Genomic DNA, 20,538 nt, shown 5'->3' on the forward strand with positions numbered 1-20,538 from the left:
TCCGATTTCGTGTGAGTTGGTGGAGAATTACCCTAATGTTATGTCACTTTTTCAGTCTAAATTGATGTAATATTCAACCTTCCAAAATTACACCTTCCAATTAACACAATTTTTGACTGAGTAGTTTTCTTCTTTTTTATGTTTTTCATGATTAGTTTTTGTTTGTTCATGATATTTGGTATATTCTACCACCTTCAATAATTACATTTACGTCTTTAAATTTTTTTTTTGTTTGTTGTTTTTGTTGAATGACACCTTTATTTTTAAAATTGTGAAAAATGCGTAAAGGCCTAATCTGGAATATTTCTAAAATTACTGCATATTTAATTTTTCATAAAATAGAAGAAATGGAATTACGGGCTTTTGTCGGTATTTTTCGGTGAAATTAAACTCTCAAAATTAGAAGAAAGGAATGAAACTGATAGGTGGATAGGTGACTAGTGTCTTAGAAGAAGAGTGAAAAGGACGGAAACTAAGTCAGCGAAAGGGCCATATGAGAAAGCGTACGTGTGTGATCAAGTCTTTTAACCTTCTAATTTGGCTGTGTACAAGTTCTGAGTCGCAACCTCAGTAAGTGTACACAGACAAATCATCCCTGTGTGTCATCCAAATGACTCCAGTGACCGTCCTGGAGTCATTTGGATGACACACAGGGATGATTTGTCTGTGTACACTTACTGAGGTTGCGACTCAGAACTTGTACACAGCCAAATTAGAAGGTTAAAAGACTTGATCACACACGTACGCTTTCTCATATGGCCCTTTCGCTGACTTAGTTTCCGTCCTTTTCACTCTTCTTCTAAGACACTAGTCACCTATCCACCTATCAGTTTCATTCCTTTCTTCTAATTTTGAGAGTTTAATTTCACCGAAAAATACCGACAAAAGCCCGTAATTCCAATACAATTTAAGGTGATTAAAACAATTTGGGTAAATAAACAATCAGTCCCAATACTGAACAAATAGAAGAAATGTTCGTAAAGATGAAATTAACATTTGAATATTTTTTTTTAACATTGGCTAAGTCACTTGAACTTCCAAACCATAAATTCCCATAGATTTTAAGATTTCTTCTTTCCAAAGCTTTTTGAAGATCAAAAATTGGTTGACGATTAAATTTTTGCGAAGATTTTTGAATATTAATTTAATAACAAAATAAATAGTTGTTTAGCCAAATTAAAAGCCTATAAGGCCTTTATATTTTGCATTGTTCTTCAATCTAAGGTAACTTTTCAAAAGGACGAAAGCTTGCCTGAAAACATCCTAGGTTACGTCCTATTTTAAAGTAAACTTAGAAATATAGATGGCAAATTATGAGATTGCAGATTTCAATTAGGCTTGAAAGAATTTAATAGCTTATCCAATCCAATGGGTAATATAATAATCCATAGCCTGTACTTTTTTTGATTTGGCACTCCAGTTAAAATTTAATCAATTGAGTTTTGAATCCCATTTTTTTTTAATTTGTTCTACAAATAATAAATGAAGAAGTTTCTTTGATTATGTAAGCATTTTAGAAAAAATACTTACTAATTATTTTTAAATGCTTTGAACATTGAAAATTCAGAAAATGCAATTTGAAACACAAAAAATCAAGGGGCAAAACATAATAGATACATCAAATTGTTTTTTATTTATATCATTTAAAAAAAAAAACATGTAAAATCGATTGTAAACTACATGGCATACATAGAATTAATCTAATGTTTAATCTAATGTGGCGCTTTGAGAATTTTAACCTATTTTGAATTTTGGGATCACAGATCGGAAAAAGACGCAAATTTTAAGGATAAACATATTTGCATAAATTCAAAGAAATGCTTGGTACAAGCAAATTTTTGTCGTGATTGAAATGCTCCTAACTTTGCGAAACATTCATCGATTGTCATGTTTCAAGAAGAACTTGATGGGATAAAAATTTTAGTTTAGTTAAGTTTCTGAATTGGAAATTTGATTGAAAAATGGGCACCTTTTTAGAAACATGATCTTTTTGATTACAAAAAGAATAAAACTGTTGGTAAAGCTGTCATAATTTTCAGGGAATTTCACCTCTTTAAAATAGTTTAAATGATGATGAGTTTGTTCGACGTTTGAATTTTTATCATTCTCGGCATTAAAAATTATATTTTATCCAGCCCGTCATCGCTTCAAAAAAGAAAGGTTCAAAAGGTAGGGCACCCCTGGTTTAGTGCTTAATATTGCAAAGCGTAATTTTTAGTATGATCGCCATAGTTTCGTCATCTTTCCTCAGAGCATATGGAAAATGTGAGCTTTTCATGTTTAATATGTCAGTGAAACATTCTGCCGTGACGTTACAACGGTTTGACGTTTTTTTTCAGCTGTTTGCTGTAACTCGCAAATACCAAGGAAATCGCAACATCAATTTTTAAAATTTTCCCACTGGTATAATAGCCCGGAGAAAGTGTCCAGTCCATCCCAGCATCTAAAATACGAAGTTTTTTGCTTTTTACCTTATTTCATTCAATGATTGCAAGATGTATTTTTGCCAGTCACGGTTGGATTAAAAAGTCACCCAGCAAAGCAGTAGTAACTTATTTATGCCAAGACACGTCCACAATCTTCAGACAAAGCCATAGTACGAAGGTATTTTCTTCTTTCACGGTTAAATAATTCTTTGTGAACAATATTTTTCGGGGCATCTACAATGTATTAAACGTTGCAATATTTACATAAATTCACCAAATAAACTTTCAATTATGAAAATATTATAAAAGAGCAATTCAAGTTAATATACCCTAGAATCTTAAATTTGACTCACTGCCTTCCAGCTCTGCAAACAAATTAAAGCTCCATCCTGCCAGCGTGCACGTCCATCATTAATCTCATCAAAAAGATCAACGGCTAGCCGAAAGGGACAAGGAGATGACAGTTTCGGATTCAGACGGAGTCACTAAGCTGAGATCTCCGCCTTTAGCGTCAGGTCGTCGTAACGTAACAGGGTGGGTTTGGGTTAAGAAATCGAAAAAAAATGAGTTTACTAACTTTTAGGTTCCATCTCTTTACACAGTCTCTTTAATCACAACGTTGCCCCCGAGAAGATGGCACATTTCCAAGATAACTGTCATTAAGCCGTGACATTTGAACCCTTATCTACTCGCTGCCATCTTCGCTCTGCCCAAGTCCACGTGGTGTGACCATCAGCTAAGATTTTGCTTCATCATCGTCCGGGTGAGATATTGTCCTACTGCAGCAGCAGCAAGCACATCACAGATTATACTGTCTGCATAATCTTTGGTTTGCGTTGCGGGATTGTGGCAGCGTCTTTGATGATCTGGCTATCACTTTCCCCTGGACCTCAGGATGATAGTGGTGGACAGGCTAAGACCGATTACTTGGCACGTTTGGAGTAAGACAGAAGCAATATAAAGCTTCTTTGTTATATATTTGAGAAGAAAAGTATTGATATCTTTCACAAGAATAAATACTTCAATGAGCTTTTGTGACGTTCAATGGCTTCGGCATTTTTCGAGCATCCATTACCCGGAAGTTTGAATTTCTAAAGCTCCTTCACAGGTAAGCTCCAATAAATCTCTATTGCTTGCATTCGTACCTTCTGAAGGATCTCTTCCTATATTCAATTTCATATTTTCCCTTCTTGTTTACTTTTCTTCTATTGTGCCTAATGCCATTATTTCAAGCTTTTCGAATTCACTCAACCGAAACCAACAAACACACACAAAAAATCTGACCATAAACAGCCCACTTACCCTACTTTCTGCCAATACCAACTCTATTCTGCAAGTAGATTTAATTTTCCATCTCTACTCTTTGTTACGTACTAGGTCCCATTCAATCCAAACGAGACTCGGTCCAGCATTCAGTTTGCCCATCCAACCGGATGCAGTTCCAAAAGGAGGTTTCGTTCCATGAATAGAGAGACGGGGGCATTCGTCATTGAATTGCCCCCTCCTCCCTTCCACATCCCCAACTCCGTTGCGCAAATATTATGCTTTGCCCATTTTTCACATGTGAGTGCATCCTTCCTATGCTAGCACAACATCATTATCCTTGACCGGGCTTTGCCCACTATTGAGCACAGTATATTTGGATCGAATGAATGAGTGCTGGGAATCGGATTAGATTTGCAACCCGGGATAAGGATCTCTCGCCTGTGTAAGCGGTTGAGTAAGAGCTCGAGTGAATCGGGTATTTGATTTGAGCAATCAATAAATTTCAATTTGTAAAGCTTGGAAACCGTTCAGCCGTTATATGTCACTTATGACTTTGAGTAATTTTCCAAATAACTGAACAAATGCTTGAGAATTAATTTTGCGTAAACTACAGATCGTGTTGAGTACTAAGGTGAAACTTTCAAATTTTGCATCATAAGCTTGCCCATAAAAGTCTCCATGCAATTTAAGAAATAGTCCATTCAAAAAGGCTCTTAAAAAAATCAAAAATCTGTTTCTTGAGAAAGGATTTACTGATCGCTTTAGTGTATTTGACAAAGTTGTAGGTATTGCTTGGAACTTCTCAGAAAAAATAGTTCCACCCTAAAAAAATCCCATATTTGCCTTCCTCACCTCAATGAAGAAAGGCTATAAAATCACTCGAAAAATGAACTTCTTTATTCGACCTCGTACACCCACCTTCACGTATACCTATCGACTCAAAATGAAATTCGTGTCTGTGCGTGTGTATGTCTGTAAGTCCGTGCACCGAAAAATATGCACACGATTATATAAGGACTGGCTTAACCGATTTGGACCGTTTTGATCTTATTCGATCCGTCTTGGGGTCCAACAAGACCCTAGTTAATATTATGAAGTTTAGAAAAGTACTTCAAAAGTTATGCTTAAAAAACGATTTCAGCTAAACTTCGAAAGATTGGGTGGTTTTTGTAAGAAAACCCGTCAAGATATACATTTTTAGAGAGGTATTTAAAAGACCTTTCCAACGAGACTTAAACATTGAAGATCTGACAAATCTATCAAAAGATGTAACCACTTAAGTGTTATTTATACACTTTTCAGAGGCCGGATCTCACATATTTTGATGAAAACCATGTCTGGTTCTAAAATGCGACCTATCGTTGGATGGGTAATCAAGAGATCTTTTCAAAGAGTCCAAAAAATTGAGAATCTGACAACCCTATCAAAAGTTATAAGTACTTTAGTATTTTTGATATACTTTTTTGAGGCCGGATCTCAGATATTTTGATACAAACAAATGTTATTAATTCACTTTTTTGAGGCTGTGTAGTGTATTCAATTTATGAATGTGAGGAAGGCATCAATCACCTAAAGGTGGATTAAGTAAAGTTTTTTTTGTAAAATTTCACAAATATTTCATTTTCAACTTTAAGAATCCGACCAAAAGATGCCAGTTCAAAAGTTAAGACTAATTGAAAAATACTCAGAAAATATCAATTATAATTCTGGAAAGCATTGAAAATTTTCTTCATATTTAATTCTTAAATAACAAAAAAATATATATTTAAACCTGAAATTTACCAAAAAAATAGCAATAATTTGTAAATGGTGCATTAAAAAAATTAAGTTCTTTTGGATTGCCTATTAAACTATTAAACATGATTTTGGAAAATAACAATGAAGTATAATTCCAATTCAAGGACTTATAAGAAAAAATGTATAACGGTATAAAAGTCCTGCTCAAAGGTTGCATTTTCTGGTCCCGTAAAAACTATAGAAAAATAATGAATTAAAAAACGGTATTTAAGGTACATTACTTTTTGTGACAAAAATGTTATTTTGAAAATGGGACAACATTTAACACAAGATACCAATCCTATCAGAAAATTCCTTCATAAGATAAAGATTTTCGAATAGTCTTTGGCTTTTTTGTATGAACAGCTTCCTAAATTGTATAGAGACTTAAATAGTCGTATCAAATTTTCTAATTTCCTGTTCAATAATTTCAGATTTATCAACAAAATATATTTACAAATTATAAAATCGGTCGATTTTAGAAAGTTTACCCTTTTGCATGAAAAAATATCGAAATCTCTAAACTGTTTAAAATGCATTATAACCAGTTCAGTTGTTTTGCAATAATTAAGCTATTGCAAATATTTTTAAAAGTTTTTATTCTCTCCCGTCCTTTATAAACGGTGCGAAAAATAGGGAGCAAATAAATATTTTAAACTACAAAATTTCAATGCACCTTTAAGTGAATTCAGCTGAAAACAATGTTACATGCATTCAACTGCGTTTAAAGTCTCTTTTCACATTTTGAGTTAATTAAAAAATATTTTGAGTTTTAGTGAATTTTCAATGTACAAAACTGCAAAAAGTTTTTTTTTGCGAAAAAAATATCGTAAAAGTTTAAAATTAAGCTTTTTGCGTTGTATTGTTAAGACTTTGGCTTGTTTTAATTTTTTTACCTCCTCCCCCTTGACCCTGGGAAGAACAAAAGCTTGGAAAAATAGTTGCATCGGACTAAGTTATCAAAAAATCTAAGTATTGCAGTCATTTTTCTCTCGAAATATATAACTTTTTGAGCCAGTGGACGTTGGAGTTCACAAAAAATCCAAAGATTTTCCAACGAGCCCAAATATGCTGAATATTATCAATGCAGGAAAATTAATTTTGAATTGCTTGTATTTTTTTTTTGTAGAAAACGTTTTTAAAAGCTGTAAAGGTTCTAATCTGCCAAAATTAGTTTCTCAATGGAATAACATACTGTTCCTTTTTTGTCCAAAATTCAGATGACGATATTTCAGCAACTTTTCCGCTGATTGAAAAAAGGACTTCACTTATTTTAAAAAAAAAATACTGTATTGCTTGCCTAAGATTTCTAAATTGTGCTTTGTTTTGATATTTTCTCAAATATTTCACTCGTGTTTATTGGTTTAGGTGTTATAAATATAGTAATGAGGGGATTTTCGTTTGTGACACATATTTCAAGAATATGTCATCCAATGAGCATGTAGACTCGCAGATTATGCAGTGCAATATCTCAAATTTAGCCCCCCGTTTCAAGCAAGCTCATCAGTGTTTGTACAATCTCACTAGAGCTGCTGCTGCCGCCGTTGCTTCAAGAACGCAGGTTATGCTTAATCAAATTCAAATAGATTCAAATTAAAAGCAAATAGTACAACTTCAGCTGGGACCTGGATGTGCTAGAAGTGTCAACTGATCTTTCCTTCTCCGGAACTGGACCAGATATGCATACACCCACACCAGCCCACATCCATTTTCCACTAACGAACTGCACCCTTTTATAGTAGCAGTAGTAGTAGTAGTAGTGATGGTCGTAGTTTCTAGTAAAATGTAAAACAAACTCAAACAAATTTTCCCGCTCGGCATGCACAAGGGGGTCGGGTTGGGTAGACCCTATAATAGGGTCGTCGAGTGGTGAAAATTGAGCAGAATTATTCATAATTTATGGCTATACATTTCAATTAGCGGCCGCAACTACCGGGACTACTGGAGTGGAAGGTGGGGAAATGCCGGGCTAATTTGGCGCGTTCCGTCGTAAAATAGCTCAATGAATAAATAATCGCAGCCTCGTTTGGCTTGCTCTTTTTTGCATTCGTTTAAACATTTTCATCGGGCAAAAAAGAGGCCACTTATTTACACGCTAAAATGAACTACGGGCTAGTTAAAAATTCATTCAACGATACACGCGGTAAGAGTTTGGTTGGTTGGAGATTGAATCAGGGGTTTCAAGTGTGCGCCAGAATGGCTGGGGTTTGAGGGGCTTGGTATAATTTATTTAGTGGCCTGAAGTGTTGGCACACCATTGACAGGCGTAATTTAAATATGAAATGTTTACACGAAGCGTGTAATTTAAGGACCCATTAATCATTGTTAAGAGTAATCGGGCGTGTCAAATTATGGGTACATGATTTATTAATGGTTGGTGGAAAGGTAGATTAAATTTTCATAATTTAATTTAAAACAACCAGAATTACTGATTTAAATTGTAAGTAAATTATTTTTTTTTCTATTCGGAGACAATCCCTTCAAACTAAATATTTATTTGAAAAGCAAAAAAAGAAACTCAAATGAGTTTAAAGTTAGATATAAGATAGACGCTGTCGTGCAATCTTGTAGTACGTCACTTTTTGTCGTTCCGAGAAAAACGCGTTTCAATGTTTGACCTTGAATAAACAAAAACGAGAGCACACAATGTAAACAATAACAAACACGTTGTTTTGTTGAGTTTTGTTGAGTTTGGTTTCCGGAGTCCCGAGTAATAATTACAAATGTTGGTCGGGCTTGTACGTGTGTCAAACGCGTTCTGACCTGAAATCCATGAAACTACATATTTAAAAAAAATTAAAAAAAAACGGTTCCACAATCAACAATAATTAAATGCATATCTATCATAATAGTTCAGTGTTGCAAACTCTTCCTCGTCATCGTAGTTGATACATTTGATGACAGAATATGCACTTCAACATGCTGCAGGTTCATAATTTCTTCTCAGAAATCGTTACGCATCATGATTGTTAACGAGTTTCATTACAAGGCGCACGTTCATCAAAGCTTTCATTGCGTTGTTGCATTTCTCGGCGAACCAAAGCTTTTGACGGAACGGGTTTGATCCTGACTTTAACGTACCATTCAGAGGAAACCATTACTGCTGCAGAACTAAAATTTGCGAGATGTTTCGTCCCCTTATTGTGTTCATCTGTACGTTGGCAATTCACATCTCTGTTCGGAAATATCTTTAACTGTATCAGAAGTCATGCTTAGGGTGGTTCTAAAATAATAAGTTTTTGTATTTAACTAATCTACCTGTTAAGGGGTCGTGCAAAAACCACGTGGCCTCCTTAGGGGGGGGGAGGGGGTCCAAAATCCGACCGAAAAAAAACATGAAAAGCCATGGGGGGGAGGGGGGGGTCGACGGCTGACCACGTGGCCTTTCAAAAAAAACTTTTCTATGAAAAAAACAAAAAAAATACGCGCAATTAGTTTACTTATATGCATAAATATTATGTTACACTTTAGCTTATTACTTATATTTCAATGTCACAATATTTTCCAATTCAATATTTAATTTTATATTTCGGCAGATTCATATCAATACTTTGTGTCTGTTATTGAATGAACACTTCCTGATACACATGTAACTCCTTCCTACAAAAGTTTCAAAGCTGTTAAAAAATAAAGTGACAGTATCCAATGTTAATATCCCCCTAAAAAAGCGTACCAAAATGCAAACAAAATTTCCTTTTTATGTTGATGGTATCTTGTAGCTAAAAATGTGCTTGCAAATTTGCATTGGAGTAGATGTACTCTTCGATATTTCTATTTTCGAACAATTTAAAAAATAAATATTGCTGACAATTTATATAAGATTTTCGTAACAAGGCAATAGACTGAATATGTATTCTAAATGTGGTGTCTAAAAATGATTCTCTGAGAAAAAAAAAATCAAAATCTTAGATCTTAGCTACGGTAATTATTGGTCCTAAAAGTGATCGAAGAATCTTAATTGAAAGATTTCCTTTTGACACTTAAAACAAACTCAAGATATCTTGTCTCTTCTCTCTCATGCAATATTTTTTTTAAGTAAAAAGAAACTTAAAACCCCAATTTCAGGATTATCGCGCAAAATTTCAGTTTCACTTCCTCATTTGCAAGTGAAACGTCTAACATTAAAAAATAACCAGTCACGAAAAATCGAACGAAACATACTTTACGATTCACCAAAAAATTTGATGAATATTTTGGGCTAAAAGGTATTCGGATTGTTATATTTCATAACATTTCATAAAATATAAAATACACAACAGGGATTATCTCTTGAGCCAAAGAGAAACATGGGCAAACATTTTAGATTTTTAGAAGAAAAAAAAAACAAATTTCAAGCAAACATTGTTTTTGTTTCTTAATTAGTTTAAAGATTTTGAAAAAATAGGGGCCAAAGGTGCCCTTTCCTGAAAATATTTGTTTTTCATTAAACTGAGAAAATATACTGTAATAGAAAATAGACAAAACCACTCAAATATGTAGACACATTAAAATAATTTAGGTTTTAAAGATTCACTTGATTTTCAAATGCCGATATCAATTTGTGAACCAAATTTCAACACAATGCCGTAGGGCCTAGAGCGTCGCAGTGATAATAATTTCAAAGATATCGATGATTGAAAAAATAACTTATATTTAATTTTTTTTTGTATATATTTTGAGTTAATAGGGGAAATATACCCATTTTAATCACTCTAAGCCGTTCGACCAATTCTCATCACTTTTCCGTTTTCCGCTATTAAATCAACATTTTCAGATGTATCATCAATGGAGAGTTGCTTGCTCACTTTTATTTGAGCTATTTATAACTTTGGAACAGTCAAAAACACTTTATGAAAGCTGTAATTCATGATCAAAGTGCTGATAGGCCGATAATAGAAATAGGCTGAGAAAGGGTATAGTTCCCCTATCTCAGCAACCAAAAATTGGATTCAAAATCTTTAATCGTAGATAATTTCCTGCTCTTTCAGATAGCCTATTTAAAGAACTGAAAAAAAAAAATGTAAAATCAATTCCAAATTTTAGCTCAATCTTTTTAAGCGCGTTGTCTACAACTTTGCCAAAGACACGAAATCGATTTTTTAGATTATTTTCACATAACTTTTGTTTGTACACAGAAAAAAATATGCGAATTTTTTCGACACGGAAAAATGAATCACATGTAAACTCAGTTGATGTAAACTTGAGATTCGACGTAAACGGTTGAATCACACGTAAAATCATGTTTTACGTATAATTTGTTGCAAATTTACATCAAATTGCATTTAAATTTAAATGTTTAATGACGTGCAAAAGTGTTACATCATAAATGATGTAACATTCGGAAATATTTTTTTGTGTGTACAGCCGAGCAATTCTCTACAATATCGGTCTTTATTCATTAATTTTACTTTTGATTTTTTTAATCCGTCTGAAACTTTTATGGTGCCTTTGGTTTGCCCAAAGAAGCCATTTTGCATCATTAGTTTGTCCATATAAATTTCCATAAAAAATTGGCAGCTAATGAAATTTGAAAATTCAAAAATCAGTATCTTTTGAAGGAATTTTTGACCGATTTGGTGTCTTCGGCAAAGTTGTAGGTATGCATAAGGACTACACTGAAAAAAAATGATTAATGGTATTTTTTTTGCTGATTTTTAATTTCACTTAAACTTGATTTGCAAAAAAACACTTTTTTTATTTTTTAATATGCCAATGCCAACTTTTAAGAAATTTCCAGGTTGAGCAAAAAATCTTTGACCGAGTTATGATTTGTTAAATCAATACTTATTTTTTTAAAAAATCGAAATATTGGTGTCAACAATTTTTCAACATAATTTTTCGATGTAAAATCGAATTTGCAATCAAAAAGTACTTTAATGAAATTTTCATAAAGTGCACCGTTTTCAAGTTATAGCAATTTTTAGGGTAACTTTTTCAAAAATAGTTATTTCATTTTTCAAAATTAGTGCCCATGTTTGCCCTCTTTTGAAAAAAATATTTTTGAAAAGCCGAGAAAATTCTCTAAATTTTGCTTTTTTTAAACTTTGTTGATACGACCTTTAGTTGCTGAGATATTGTCATGTAAAGATTTAAAAACAGAAAAATGGATGTTTATACTAAGTCTCACCCAAACAACCCACTATTTTCTAATGTCGATATCTCAGCAACTAATGGTCCTATTTTCAATGTTAATATATAAAACATTCGTAAAATTTTCCGATCTTTTTGGAAACAATATTTTCAAAAAAAAAATTAAATCAAGACTAACATTTCAAAAGGGCGTTATATTGAATGTTTGTCCCTGTCTCTGATTCATGTATGGAGAAATAAATGACACAACTCGACTTTTTTTGGACACACTGAATCATTGGAATCAATCATGCTTAATTGAAAAGAAAAGTTGCTTTAGTTGGGTGTTTTTTTTTCAATGTTTGGAATAAATTAAATATTAACCAGGAGCTTTTATAGCTTGATATTTTCCTTAATATAAAATGAAAATATCTGTTTTTCTGAAACAAAACTTTTTATTTGTTTAAATAATTTGGCGCGAAAACACGAAAAACCATGAGGGAGGAGGGGGGGGTCAAAAAATCTCGAAAAAAAGGCCACGTGGTTTATGCACGACCCCTTAACAGTAATCATAATTTTGAAAAATTGTTTTTTTAAGGCCCACCCTAACTTTATTTACAAATCATGATTCTGAGAAAGCCACACAAAACGATATCCGCCGGATGTTTGCCTTTGCTACGCAGATCTTCGTGGGATATCATCGATGGCATTCCACAGCCATCATACTCGGTAGACAGCATTTCAATACCTTGGCGGAATTTCCCCGCTATTGACGTCGCGATGCTGATGGTGGCATGCTCGACAGAGACCCCTACCAGGTAAACCAGGTGAACCGAAAATCTGTGGCTTTTGAGGTGCATTCCGTTCCGTTTGGCGTTTTTGCGGGAATGTCAAACTGCCAGCGGTAGCGATTTCTGGTGACTTGTGGGATTATGATGTGGAGTTGTGACGCTTTTGATTTTTTTTTGGATTCTTTCGGTTTTTGGTGACATCGAAATGCAGAATGGTTGAAGTTTTGTAAAAAAAAATGATTCAGTTTATTGCTTATTAACTAATAACTTAACAAAACTAATGACAAAACCGACCTCAAAAGTTCAACATGTCATCAATACGAAATTCCAGCATTTCACAGGACAAATTTTCGACCTGTTCCTCCGTTACGGGAGCGTTACGCGCAGCGCTACCTACTTCAAGCACGCTGAAATTGTTCAACTCTTGGCCAAACTGCTGCGGGTTTGGGATTCGGGGATCGATTTGCTGCACCGGCGGAAGGTATAGAAGATCTTCCAGGGAGAACAGCACTGGCAGAAGATTTGGGTCTTGCTGAGGTGGTAGGTACGACGGTCCAGGAGTTGGTTCTTGCGTGACTGGAATGTTTGAGGTTGGAGATTGGACTTCCTGCTTGGGAATCCGGTTGTGACTAGGATGAAGCTCGAAGCTTAGCGGTTTGCTCAGCTCCGCATCCGTCGTGCGTTCCAGTTGGATTTGAACCTGTAATGAAATGGTTAGTAACGTCCAGAAAATTGTTCAAGTTACGCTTTGCTACCATAACGGAGCTGGTGATCTCCGGGTCGTCGTAAGCCGGCGTCTCCACAACGACCGCCACATGCCGATGAACGCGTCGAACCGCTCCGTACGCCACCCACAATCCCCCGAGGTGATTCGGACGATCCTCGGAGAACCGCACCCGGATGTCCTCCTTGTTCACCGTGTCAGTAAGCAGCATGATCTGCTTACCGCCGGAAGCCGGAGCCCGGCAGTGGCTCATCTCGCTGATGACCAGATCCGGGTTGTACTTCCGATCGTAGACGGTGTCCGTCAGTACCGGAGGGTGAACCACCCGGAACTGCCCGGGTGCCGTCTCCAAGTACAACTCAAAACATAACCTGACCTTCTTCAAATCGATGGTAGAGGCGTCCCCAACAGGAACTTTGAACGGATTCGGGTAGCACTGCTGTCGCTGCTCCAACTCCTTCGCCACGTCCTTCTTCAGCACACTCTGCACCGCCAAATTATTAACCGAGCAGGTCATCCCGGACTCCGGACCGACGCGGAGCACGCACAGTCCGTGGCGGCACTCGGGACGTCCAATCAACCGGTAGGGATGTAACCGAGGAGGGTCGTCCGTGCTGAGGCAAGAAATTACGATTTTTGCCGGGCCGTGGTAGCCCTGGATCTCGATCGTGGGGTACGTGGGACGGTCTCCAGAGGCTCGAACGCCCAGAATCGAACCGGCGGTGGATCCACGTTGCTCGGATTGGTACCGGAACCGGTGTAGTTTTGGGTGGGGTTGCTCAGTGATGACGATCTGGGGCACGGGCGGGGGTAGCTGGGGTGGTGCTTTGAGGGGAGTGTATTCTTTGGACACTGAAAGTGAGAATCAACACGTAAGATTATGAAATAGTAAACACAGTTGATTTCATTCAGTGCCGGGTAAAACCCCGCGGTCAATGTAAACAATCCCCCTTCGTTGAGTTCATTCTTGCGAGTGACGCGAAGTGCTGAAGGAAGCTAATTGCAGTTGCATGGGAAATACTTCGCGCCACGCTCGTGACACGTGCTTTGCGATTGTACAGATGTTCTCATTAGAACGGAAGGCACGGAGGGAAAAATAGTAAAAAAATAATAAATTTATTGATCTTAAGGAGCTTGTGGAGATCATACGAATTCTAATTGTTTTCAATTATAAGTTTACAAAATAAAAAAAAAACGGATTTCTGGGCATTAACACCGTAGTAAATGTTAGAATGCATTTAAACACTGATGAAACGAGTTTGCCAGTAAGTGACCGCTTCAGTATGTTGTTGTTGTTGTTGGGAGACTCTAACTGTTGTGGTAAATACTTCACACACGCTGACTTGACACTCGCTGGAGGCACACGTTTGCAGCCGAGTCGTGGTATTTCATTCGCAATTTATATTGATTGTTTACATGGAGGTAAATTTATGATTAAATTCTTTGCACAACTACGACATTTTGCATTTTGTTTTACGACTTCTAATTTTTTTTATATGTTAACTTGTTGGTGGAGCAAAACCATTTTTTTTGTAAATGTCAGCTAATGAATCACAACAAGAACGGTAATTATCACAGTTTTTGTGGTATTCCCGACGTAATTGCAATATCAAAGCCTGAGTACGAGAAACAACTTTGGCTTTGTGAGAGGAGAACGAAAATTCTCACTCTTCTTAGAGTGATATTCTCGTTTCTATTGTTATCATAACACCAAACAAGTTGATTGTAGAATACCATATGTTTAATAAAAAAAATATTTACGATACATACAAAAGTCCGCTAAAATTGTATTTGCGTTATTCTTAAAAAAAAAATTCCAGAAAGTCTCTCTGAGATTAGGTTTCACAGTTCTCTCTCTCTCTCGAACTCTCCTTTTCTTTTTTTTGTTGGTTTTCGGGGAATGCCACAAAATGATTACTGGTGATATGAACAAACCTCGTGTTTGCAAATGATGGAGTATAAAGGACAAACTCTACCAACTCAAACAGCAATTGACCCGACCCCATTCGAGTTTCTGTGAAATTTAGTTCAAAAAAATATTGATTAAACCTGTTCATAAATCTGGGGTGAATTATTTATGCTGAGATATGTTTGTCAACAAATTGAAGCTCGTAACGTAACTATGATTTGTTGATATTTTATTAAAAAATAAACGCCAAATTTGAAAGTGAGACATATGCCGCAATCACAAGAATCACTTAATTGGACACAAATTTAAAAACATAAAAAAATATTTAAAAAAAATACTTTAAAATGTAAATCATCCAATTAAAAAAAGTAGAAAAACATCAAATAAAATTTTTATTCAAATATGTTTGGATTACTTATTTGATAACAAAATATTTAAATAGCATGACATTGGACAAACTAGCTGAGAAATTACAAATTGGTCAAACTAAGCTTAAAATTAAGTGCTGGGATATCTCATCACTGCGTTGACTAAATGGACTCAAATTTGGAGACTCGTGTGCATAAAGACGGCATATTTTCTTAAAGTTAAGTTTTCAAAATTTTAATTGCATTTTTGGTTAAGTTTGCGAGAAAAGTGAATGTTGAAGAACATTTAGAGCTTGCTTTTGATTTGAATTAATTTAATTTAAACTTTTTTGTCAAAAGTTGCAGGGATTTGGTGTGAAAATGATGCAATTTTGATACCAAAATATCTCTAAAAAGATAACACGTTAGTTCCAGTTTTCTTCAAATTTCCACATTTATCTTCTTGTAAAAAATGTATGGCAACCGTATGTAATTCAACAATTGTTTAAATATGAATGTTCAATTCAATTTTGCTCACTGGCACTCGTTTTTTTTTATTGCTTTCTTCAAAAAGCTTTAAGCAATGTGTACAGAACCGGATGGGCCGGATCACTCTGGAGAGTTCCGGAGGAAATCAAACACGGCGGGCTACTTAAAACGCAAACTTTTATTTGCCACTCGCAAACAGACCGCACTTCTTTCAACGGACGTTTATTGGGATCTGACTCTAACAAAAAACTACATGTAACATTAGGGTGCCCAGAAAAAATGACCCCCTGCTCCACAAGCGGAAAACGGTTTTTTGGGCTATTTTAAGCATCTGTGCAAATTTTGAGCGAAATTGATTGAGACTAACCCATTGATACCCGAGCCTAAAGTTGGTGAAAAAAAAGTTTTTCATACAAAAATGACTTTTTTAAATCGCCAATAACTTTTCAGTATCGAGTTTTACAGCTTTGGTATGTTCTACAAAGTTGTAGAGCATTAAATTTCCATTGAGAATCTCACTTTTGAGAATATTTGGATGGAAGTAGCGCACCGTGCAGACCAAACGGTAAGAAAATTGAGTTTTCCATACATTTTTTCGATTTTTCCCATACAAATTTCACCTTCGAGTATCAATGGGTAAATGTTGACCGATTTTGCTCATATTTGGCCCAGAGTCCTAAAATAGCTCAAGGAACAATAATCAGCTTGTGGAGCGAGGTTTTGAGAAAAAGTCCCATATTCTGGGCACCCTAATGTAACATACATGGATCAGGTCGGTGCATCTTCGCGCCACCGATCGCAGTATCCCAGCTTACTTTTAATTTGGTAAATTTGGTGAGAGTGGGACCACAGAGAAAATATAAATTAGAGAGAAAGAGCGACTTCAGAACTGCTACCTAAACAGGCGAGAATTAGTACTGCGCGGGGTAGCACCAGCCGCGCGTACCACAGTACATCATTAGTCTACTCCTCTTCCTACCTCTACCAATTCTTTACACAATGATACAACCAATTATGCATAAAAAATAAATGATGAAATATTCATCAGTTTTGATTTAAAAATTACAAAAAAAAACATTTTTTCAACCAATCATAAAATATCATAAAATAGCTTTGGAAAAAATAACTATCAATCAAAAGATTTAGAGTTTGGAAGAAATATTAAAATTTAGGAAATATATTGTTTAAATGTTTGACTTGTGTTACGTGACTTTGCTAATGTTTTTAAAAATGTAGTTTTCCAGGGGTCATTAAATGTATTTAAAGCAAAAATAAATATGCTAAATTTTTGTAATAACCCAGACTATGCCTTTACATATGTTTAAACAATATAAATAATTATGGTATCGTTCTTTAGTAGAAAAACAGGCAAACAAAATTAAAAGTGACTGTAAAACAACAAAAAACAAGAAAAACTTAAAAAGCATAAGGAGAAAGAAGAAGAAAAAAACAAATACAATCAGAAACTAACATTAACTGAACAAAATAAATACAAATTAAACTAGTTTAAAATAAAGCAAGAAAAACATAAAAAATGAAAATAAAATTATCTCGTAGAGCAAAAGTTGCTCAAAACTACCCTCTGAATAAGGGGATATAAAAAAATTCCAAAAAAATAAGGGAATTTGGTCGTAAAAGGTGTAGATATACAGCAATTCCCCACGAAAACAGCATAGAAAAAAACAAAAGTGCTCGGATCGGGCTCAAATTTTTTCTGGGGGTTCCCTGGCCGAAATAATTAGACCCATATTTTTTTTGTTCTACCATTAGGGTGAGCTACGCCGTGTTAGGGTGGTTTGAAAAATGGCCATTTTCGTCTATTTTCGCAAAAACCACTTTTTACAAAAAATCATAACTCCTCGCCATTTCAACCGATTTCAATTGTCTTATACGCAATAAAGGTGATAAATTGGCCTTTCAAAGAAAAATAGTAAGAAGTTTCAAAAATCTAGCCTAACATATGAAAAGGTCGAATGAAACTTTAAAATGCCGTTTTGACGGTGTCTGGACCAATGAGCCTATGTCTGGAAATATTTTTATCGGATTCCCCGGAGTTCATCAACAGGATTCCGAGATATGATTTTTTGAAAATAAAATCCGCGTTTTTAGACGCGCCGCGCGCAAAAAACGGAAAAATGACGCAATTGGCAAAAAAATCTACTTTTTCACTAAAACTGCGATAACTTTAAAATTTCAGCGATGACCTATAAATGTCTGAGTACTAAAAGTTGCGTCTTTCAATTACGAAAATTATTTTTGAATCTAGTTTTCTCATAATTGTATTAATTGTAGGAAAATTTCATAAAATATTAATGGCATTACTATTTTTTTTCAAAATTGTTATAGAAAGAAGCAACTTGATGGAAACATCCTGATAAATAGTAGAAATGTGCAGTTTTCTTTTCTTTTGTAAATATTTTCTTAGTTTATTATTTTTTCCTAACAATGCTCCATTCTTAATAGTTGTTGGTCATCTTTGAAATAAAATCTTATGATTTGGTTGAACGATAAAATACACTCCAAGCGATCACATGTTTGCCTTTCCACACAACGATCAATATCATTCTCAGAGAGACTTATTTGCTCAGATTCTCTCTCTCTCAAACGGTTACTTCTATGTCGCCGGGGGAATGCCACCATTCAACCACAGCACTGATATGAACTTTAAAATAACCTTCAACACTCATTCAAATTTTTATTTCCTGTGACAAACTCAGCGTACATTTATAATTTAATAAGAAAAACCAACTGATAATATCTGATAAAAACGCATTTTTGAAGTGAAAATCTGATAAGCTGCCGTTTATTCTATAGGTTATTTTGATTTGCTTTAACATGGACCCTCAAGAATCGTTTGACTCTCGGTTATTTTAGTCTTATTTTTAACCATGTTTTACAAAGCTTTTAAAGTGAAATCATTTTTTCACTATATCATAACGACAACAAACACATTGCTTCTCACCAAAACCAGAATCCCGATAATTACACCACTTCACTCGTTGATCTTGACTTACCTTCCATATCGCTGACCGCCGGCTCTCCGCCATTCATCTGCTGCTGGATCAACATTGCACTCACGTCGATCTGACTGTTCAACAGCTGCAAGTTTCGCATTGCGCGCGCGATCGATGTTCACCCGTTCTACTCCCGTCACAGACTGCAACTGGCCAAGACCTCGTACAGCGTGTATATTTCATTGCTTCGAACGATCGCACACCCTTTTTCTCTGTTTGTGATGATTCTCAACGGGAGAAACAGGTTGTTTGAGGGGAGCGCGAGTCTCCAGAGATTCTGCGCTTGATTATTTTAGGAATTCCCCCGAAACTTCCTGTTTTCTTATTTCTAGTTTCTCTGGTTAGTTTAAACAACCTCATTGGACCACGTTGGTTTATCAGGTTCATTGAGAGATCGACTGTCGACTATGAGTTCACTTAGTGTTATCGCACCTAATTCACGTGCAACGATATCTTTGATTTGAGATGAAGCAAAGTCGTCGTAAGAAATTCTCTTGAATATTTTCAATCAAAAACAGAAATAAATTTCTCGCCAAACCAATAACATTCATCCTTCAGCAATTTCCATCACCAGCATATTTTACGAGTCTCCCTTTAAAAATATTAATAAACCAACAGCTGTCACCGCCAGTGCCCCCGAGTGGTGACTTTCAGTGTGTTTGTGCAGTTGAAATTTTCGCCAAAACTCACGCAATAAATCAATGAAATTGTCGACATTTATGAGCTTTTTTTTCGCGCGTTCCGCTTTACTTCCGACGTTCTGTTTTCACTTTTTCGCATTATTTTTCCCCTCTCTAACTCACATCCTAAGAGGACTTTTCAACTGTTTTAATAATTTTCATCGATTTTGCCACCCATTATATGTGGGTGTGTGTTTGCTAAACATGGATGTGTTTGTGTTTGGTCCACACACACTATGGGCGGGAAAGTTTGGTCTGGTCTGGCTCCCGGTTTTGTTGTTGGATCACAATGAACAAGCATAAGGGACTACTTGAAAGGATCCACCCGACAATGGTTTCATTTTGTTCGAGTTAATGGCTGGTCAAATAATCCTTTTGTTTTTACTATGGTGGAGACTGCCTTTGTTTTTTGTTGGAATTTTAGAGGGATCGAATGATGTGAAAAAAGGGTTGTTGGGTTGTTTTTCTTTGGAAATTATGATTATAAAATCATAAATCATAAATCATAAATCATAAATCATAAATCATAAATCATAAATCATAAATCATAAATCATAAATCATAAATCATAAATCATAAATCATAAATCATAAATCATAAATCATAAATCATAAATCATAAATCATAAATCATAAATCATAAATCATAAATCATAAATCATAAATCATAAATCATAAATCATAAATCATAAATCATAAATCATAAATCATAAATCATAAATCATAAATCATAAATCATAAATCATAAATCATAAATCATAAAACATAAATCATAAATCATAAATCATAAATCATAAATCATAAATCATAAATCATAAATCATAAATCATAAATCATAAATCATAAATCATAAATCATAAATCATAAATCATAAATCATAAATCATAAATCATAAATCATAAATCATAAATCATAAATCATAAATCATAAATCATAAAAAAAAATTCAATTCGGTTTTATTGGTGAATTATCAATATACAATAAGTTCTTTTGGAATACATAACAGAGTTTTGGAGTTCCTTTCAGCTGTGTGTTACATCATAATCCATTTTGGAACAATTGTTGCTTG

The 20,538-nt window shown here is 34.9% G+C and overlaps 1 protein-coding gene and 1 pseudogene across 3 annotated transcripts in view; both read right to left on the minus strand.

Annotated features, from left to right (window-relative positions):
• The window catches only part of LOC120416738 (5-hydroxytryptamine receptor-like), a 341,954-nt gene that overhangs the window by 133,012 nt on the left and 188,404 nt on the right, over positions 1-20,538 (minus strand). The window lies entirely within an intron of this gene.
• Positions 12,528-19,168, minus strand: LOC120416733 (embryonic polarity protein dorsal-like; annotated as a pseudogene).

Source organism: Culex pipiens, chromosome 2 (assembly GCF_016801865.2).
Source record: "Culex pipiens pallens isolate TS chromosome 2, TS_CPP_V2, whole genome shotgun sequence".
NCBI classification, from domain to species: domain Eukaryota; kingdom Metazoa; phylum Arthropoda; class Insecta; order Diptera; family Culicidae; genus Culex; species Culex pipiens.